The sequence below is a fragment of the Pteropus vampyrus genome, unplaced genomic scaffold (assembly GCF_000151845.1).
Source record: "Pteropus vampyrus isolate Shadow unplaced genomic scaffold, Pvam_2.0 Scaffold280, whole genome shotgun sequence".
In the NCBI taxonomy this organism is placed as follows: Eukaryota; Metazoa; Chordata; class Mammalia; order Chiroptera; family Pteropodidae; genus Pteropus; species Pteropus vampyrus.
In genome coordinates this window covers 1159560-1166431 of record NW_011889061.1, presented here as the reverse complement: position 1 = coordinate 1166431, position 6872 = coordinate 1159560, and the positions used below count along the sequence as shown (strand labels likewise).

The 6872-nt window shown below is 45.0% G+C and overlaps 1 protein-coding gene and 1 pseudogene across 1 annotated transcript in view; both read left to right on the top strand.

Annotated features, from left to right (window-relative positions):
• The window catches only part of RALYL (RALY RNA binding protein like), a 193029-nt gene that overhangs the window by 160436 nt on the left and 25721 nt on the right, over nucleotides 1–6872 (top strand). The window lies entirely within an intron of this gene.
• LOC111729780 lies at nucleotides 4695–4810 on the top strand (annotated as a pseudogene).

Here is a 6872-nt window from a genome sequence, read left to right as displayed (position 1 = left end):
CCTACTATTGGTTATAAGTATATAGGGAATTTACAATAAGACTAATACTGATTTAGCACACTGTAATTTAAAAAGGTAAAAATATTGAGAACTAGCGTGTGTTATTGGTTTGTACAAAAGACCGATTTATCGAAATCGTCACGCGGGGCTTGCTTGCCGATGGCGCCGCTGCTCCTCCCACGGGGAGAGCTGCCGGACCCCAGCCTAGGGGCTGGGCAGCCGGGGCACCTGTCGAGGGCTGTGTCCCTGGTTCTTCTGAGTGCAGTGTTTTTGCCAGGATCCCTTCTTCTCGGGCACCTCCGCCTCTTCCCGTCACATCACGACTTCGCTCGTCCGTGTCGGTCCGCTTGCTTGGCCTCCATTCCTCCGGCATCTCAGACGGAAGCCGGTCAGCAACCCCGCCTGCTGTTTCTCCTGTAATTCCGTGACATTTCCTTTGAATTCCGTCCCCGTGTCACCGCACGTTCATCTTTGCTGACCAGTTCCCTGTCCGGGTTACCCGTTTTTACAAAATACCATATGGTTTATCATGAGACGACAAGAGACAATACAACCCCACGCTCTCAGTCATGTGTGACCGGGGTGACAGACGCTCAATGACCAGGAGCGACGTGACTGCTGACTGTCATTTGCTTAGTGATTTGTGCACTGAAGACCCGGCAGCAAAGTTTGGACTTTGGGAAATTACTCACAGTTATTGTCGCCGCTGAAATTTGATTGTTGCTGTTGAGACATTGGGGTTATTTAACTAAACATCGGTGGTTGACATTCAGAGATAGATATGCAAAGTGAGGACACTTTGTATATCTCTATGTAGACAATGGACACACACACAAAAAAAAACGAGGTGTCTTTTAAGCCTTTAATTATAAGTTCTATTCAAACAAAAATTCCCAGTACATATATACAATGGAATATTACTCAGCCATAAGAAGAGATGAAATACTGCCATTTGCATAAGCGAAATAAGCCAGACAGAAAAGGTTGAAAATCACATGATATCACTGATATGTGGGATATAAACCTAAAAGCAACAAATGAATAGGGACATGGACATTGGACTAGTGGTTACCAGAGGGGAGGGGAGAGAGGCAGGGGGAGGGGCAAAAATAAATAAAAATCTTTAAAAAATAAATAAGTAAATAAAATATTTTTAAAAAATTCTCAAGACATAAAAGGGCAGAGTCGGGAGAAGGGTCTGTCGACATTTAAGTTGGGAAGAAACTCCGCGAGCCCTCGTCGGGGCCTCTGCTCCAGCCATGCGGGTCTTCCCCAGCTGTCCTCGGTTCCAGGGAGCACGGGGTCCCCCAGCCCCAGGCCTGGCCCTGGGCTGTCCCCGCTCCTCCCTCCTCTGCCGTCACCCAGGGCAGAGGGCGGCAAGTGGGCCACTCTCAGACTCATCAGGCTCCTCTGTTCCCCCCTCCAGCACCCAGCGCCCCTCCTCCCGGCTCTGCGTGCTGCGTCTCTCTCTGCGATGACAGCCTTTGATGGGCGGCCACCTCCCTTCGTCCCCGAGAGCAGGAAAGGTACACGGCTTCGCTTGTTCGTGTGTGCTCCGGCACGTCCATGAAGCCTCACACGTAGCGGGTGCTCGATTTGTTATTATTTATTCATCTCCTTACATTTAGAAAGATTTTGGTTTTCCCAAGATCACACAGTTAACTAGTGACAAAGCTATAATCATAACCTATTTTTTTAGATTCGATAACCGGCTGCGTGAATGTGGGAGGGTTGGCGGGGGGCACCTCAGTGCACGCAGTTCGGTAAAGGAAGCTGCCTTCCCCAGATGGGAGCCGGAGCCACGGCCATCATGTTTGATGGCTGAGGTAGCCAGCTGCCTCACTCGCTATGCCTCTACGGCCAGGTAGGAATTTTTAAGGATGATTTTCTCAAATCGTTTCCATCATTTCTACAAAATATATTATTTTAAATATTAACTAGCTTATAGTAACTTATACAAAAAAAAAAAAATGATTCAAGGTCTTGGCAGCAGCATTACGATAACCCCATTCACTGTTAAGAGAAGATGACACTTAAGTGGTCTCCAAGCCATTTGAACATTTTCATTTTCGACGACGTTAAAGATGGATTCTAATACGGCTTTTGTTTCAAGTCTCTACGCATGAAGTTTTAAATTAGTATGCGCTGTTTCTTCGTCTGTCACTGGGAAGCGGCTTTAGCATTTTCATCTCTTCGGTATGTTCTAAGATGTGACTTTCTTCCACATCTGAAGGATTTCTAGCTAAAATGGAGTTTGGCCTAGAAGGCGAGAGACCCGAGTTCTGGACAAGTAGTCAGGCCTTTCATTTTCTCACCTTTAAAAGGGAGCCAACATCTGTATTTTTTTTTTTTACTGTGTATAAATTATAGATCAATGAAATCGTTAATTAGGTTAGAGATCATTAGATAGACGAATGGATGGACGGACGGACGGATGGACGAACGGACAGACAGACCTTACCTGCCAAAGAGCAAGAGCCCTAACCAGCCATAACGTTAGCCTGAAGCTTTCAGCTTACGCTGAACAATTTCCAGGTCACTCCTTCGTCTTACGCAGTCCGCTCGGCGGTAAGTGTGCAGATGAGTGTGCAGATGAGCGTGGTTGGATTGCGGACAGACCGTCTGAGCAGCCTGTGCACTCGTTTGCGTGTTTGCCATCGCGCCTGACGCTGGTGGGGAGTTCCCTGGGAGCCCAGGTCCCCGTGAACGCCGGACCGTGAACCGGAGGCGGGACAACGTAAGTCGCTCGCCAAGTCAGCACTGACCGTCTCGCCCGCAGTGGTCCCTCGGAAGTTACAGTCTGCTTGTATTTATGGTTATTTTTTTTTTTTTTACTCGTGTTGCAAACTTGGGCAAGTTATTTAATACATCAAACCCTGTTGTCTCGTCCATGAAGTGAGCACGGAATGAATTCCTGCCTCGCGAGGCTGAGGATTAAATGAAGTAGCACATGCGTGATGGTCGGCATCGTGCCTGGTAGGCTTTCGGTGCTTCATCAGCACTGGCTGCTCAGAACGGCCAGCGGTGACCGTCCCCAGTGATGGCGAACGGGCTTCTCCTAGTCATCTTCATGCAGAAGTGTCCCTGTGGATGAGAAGCGAGCAGAGGGTCAGCTGTCCTTCCAGAACGGTTCGTCGGATCGCCTCCGGACTATTCTGTGTGTCTTGTTGTCCTCCTTCTGCCCCCGATCAACTCCAGATGCAACTGAGCACGCGACCGGCAGAGAGAGAGAGCCTTTGGCCATTCCCTTTCACCGCAGGCTCCTGCATTTTGGGTCAGGACAACAGAAATCACCTAGCTATATTTCACGGGGACAGTCGCAGCTGACATCATCTAACCAGGTACTGAGGATCCGAAAAAGCAGCAGGAAAACTATGACACAATGGAGTCCGCTAACCCTGGAGCAGCCACGCCCCCAGGGCTAGGGGATGGGAAGAGGCCGGCATGGTCAGATGCTGAGGTAGAAAAGGGACCTTTAGAGCTGGCACTGAGCGGGCACTTCTACTCGGCCGTGCTGCTGTGTCTGAGCCCAGGGGGGAACCCTGACCTCTTTGAGGGGTGCGATGACACTGTTCTGCCGGTGTTGCAAATGACCCAAACTGGATTCAGCCGCCACTACTGGAATGAATTGCTGCTTCTCCCCAGGCAGCCAGGCCGGAGTGATGGTGACGAGAACAGGAAGCCAAAGCAAAAACAAAGCTGTTTTGGTACGTTGGCCCAGCAGTAACTTTCCCAAAGACTAATTTAATTTCTATCCATAATTTCGGGGCTCACGAAGTGTATCACTAAATAATAGACTTGAGTCGTTGTTCTAAACTTTTATCGTTTCGTACGATCCAAAGCATTGGCCAGTAATTTACAGCATTCAATTGCATTTTCTTCTAAAAGGTCAAGTCTGGCTCCAAATGAAGGACGTTACATGTTATTAAAACGAAACATAAATATTTATACTCTTCCAAGTAAAGAAAAGGAGATACGTGCCTAAAATTACATTGAATTGCCCCAGGGAACATTTTCAATTTCTGAGATATTAGCAGTTTTAAGCCAGACTTTTTTCCACTATATCAGCAGGAGCACCGGGCGGCTTGTCACCTCCAGGAATGAGTAAACTTCTGATAACAGAGAAAAACAATGCCGTCGGCGCTTTACCGCACAGAAAACACATTACTCGTAAATGACTCACGCGGACATTGTTCCACTCCGGGACGATTCTGACCTCGTGTAAATTAACAGAAGGGAAGCCGACGGAGATGCGGTTAATGGAAAGGCGCCCCTGTCGAGTTGCCATTGTTTCAGATCATTGATTACAGAGCACAGTATATATTCATGAATATCGGAAAAACATATTAGCGAGCGGCAACGTCTGTTTCTTTATGCAAATTTAAATTACCATCTGCTAGAGTGGCGGACACTTAAAATGTCTGGAGGCAGCAGCGTGGCACAGTTGGCGGCGGGTGTGACTCTGAAGCGGAGATGAGTTTCGGGGCCCGGTGGGCATGAGTTGGCTGTTTGCACTGGGGCGAGTCACCTCCTTTTTTACAGGTCTCTTTCCTGGGCAAAATGACTTAACAAAACCTACATTGCAGAATTATAAGAGTTAAATAATAGAATGTGGCTCCATAGTGTACGGTTAGCACATCTGCTTTACACACAGAAGGTCTTGGGTTTGTGCCCCAGTGGAGCCACAGTCCACAGCCTACAGCCATGTCCCCCTGAACAAGCCTGATGTCTGATCTTGGAAGCTAAGCAGGGTCGGGCCTGGTTAGTACTTGGATGGGAGACCACCTAGGAAGATCGGGTGCTGTAGGCATAAATAATCATTTTAAAAAAGAGAGTTAAATAATAAAAGAACCATTTTATTGCTACTCAAACGTGTTAACTTTCTGATTACCCAATGCTGTACGCAAGCCGTAGCGAACAGCGAATTTGTACAAAATAGGAAGATTATATTAAGGTCAAAATATTGCAAGAAAAGATCATTCAAGATTTCAATAGCTTGCCTTTCAAAGCATTTCCAAGAAGTATTTGCCCCAGATTGGGTTGGGAAGGTCACTAAAAATCTTGGGAAAGTTTCATGACCAAAAAAAAAAGAAATCAAATATTTACTGTCTCAAGCAAAACGTACCTTTAAAAATTATTTTCTGATTCAATGGTAACCAAAAGCTTATCTGAGGTCAGGGTGGAATTATAGACAGATTTTAAGAATTTTGGTAGTTCAAACTGTAGAAAACAGATATACTATATCTTTATACTACATATATTACAGACTATGTATAGTATAAAGTCGTTCCTGTGAATTTCAAACATATCCTTTCTTAAAAATAAAAGGGCACCTTAATTTGCTTTTTCGCATCTGTCAGAAGTCAAGCAAACTGAAGAGGAGGGGTCAAGGTTGGGTGGAGACAGGGGGACGATCTCTGGCTATCGATTTTCATTCACCTGCTCAGAGACCCCCGTGGGAGCATGGCCGAAAACCGGGGAGCCCACCGGGTTGGCCCCCCGTCTCAACCACATATTTTTGTTAGCATTAACCACGTAGAGACTATAAGAGTTGATCCAAGTACGTGAAGCGAAGAACTCTTTTCACGAGGGGAATTTGAAAGAAAATAAGGAACCGTCAGTGCTTTAAATCGTCGTTTATCTAAAATGAAAGCTTCGTGTTCAGTGGCAAAATACTATGCCAATGCTGCATTTTCAAAATTTTTTCTCGAATTTTAAAACTGTATCAGTCGGCGGTGGAAAATAGGCACCGAGTCAAGTCCATCGGGCAGCGATTTATCCAGTTGTGGTTATTTGACCTGAGAAGAGGCACCGTGGCGATGACGTAAACAGCGGGACCACTGGGCAGGCACGAGAAGCTGTTTAAATATAAACCAAAGAGAATTGGCCAGAAGACGCGACTGTGCATGTCTCGTGCTTTCAATTACGTGAAAAACATGGACACTAGTGGGAAAAAGTTTGGTGAACAATAGTAATTGTTTTAGAGTGTGGTTTTTTCATGTGTTTTTCCTGAAAATGTTGCTTTTGTTTTTTTATCGTTGATGCTTAATAATAACAACCTTTTAATGAAAAGCAAGTATTCAAAACTGTATTCATTTTATATGTCAACATGCCATTGAATCGCCTTTGTTGGAAAGAGCAGCTATTTGTTGACAGCTAATATCCTTATTCTTTCTAGAGACAAGTCATGTCTATTTTTATCAAGTTAATATGAAAATTATTTACCAGTTTTTAGCTTTTGCTATTTAATAAAATCACATGTCTCACATATTATTAAACAAAATTCCAAACAAGAAGTAGGCACATGAAAAGTAGAAGAAATGTTTATTAAATAAAACAGCTTAAATCTTCGCATTTCCTCGGTGGGTTGCTTTTATTAAAACACGACTACGTTTATTTTATTTACTGCTTGAGAGTAAGTCTTTTACATTCCTGTTTTACAAGAGACCTTGGGGAAGAGAGAATTATGTTTGGCTTCCTTATAAACCATTATCTACTTGATCAGTCAATATTAGGGGAAAAACAGGATTCTTGGGTCTTTTAGAGCTTTTATTTTAAAATAGACCTTGGGGAAGGAAAAATGATGTGTTTGGCTTCGTGTAAATAGTTCTCTATTTGATCAGTAAGTACAGGGAAAACCATTATCCTGACTGAGCAATATTAGGTAAAATGAAGACCCATTAAAAAGAAGAAGAACTGTAATTCTAAGAGGTGAAGGAGCGAAAAGCTGAGAGGCAGGAGCGTTAAGCTCCTAACTCGCCTGTGGGATCCGGGTTACGTGCAGTTCTGCGGGTTCTTCGTCTGTGTGTCAGCACTGTCTGCCAATCCAGCACTTTGGAAAGGCGAAATGTCTGAGTTACGAGACGCAGAGT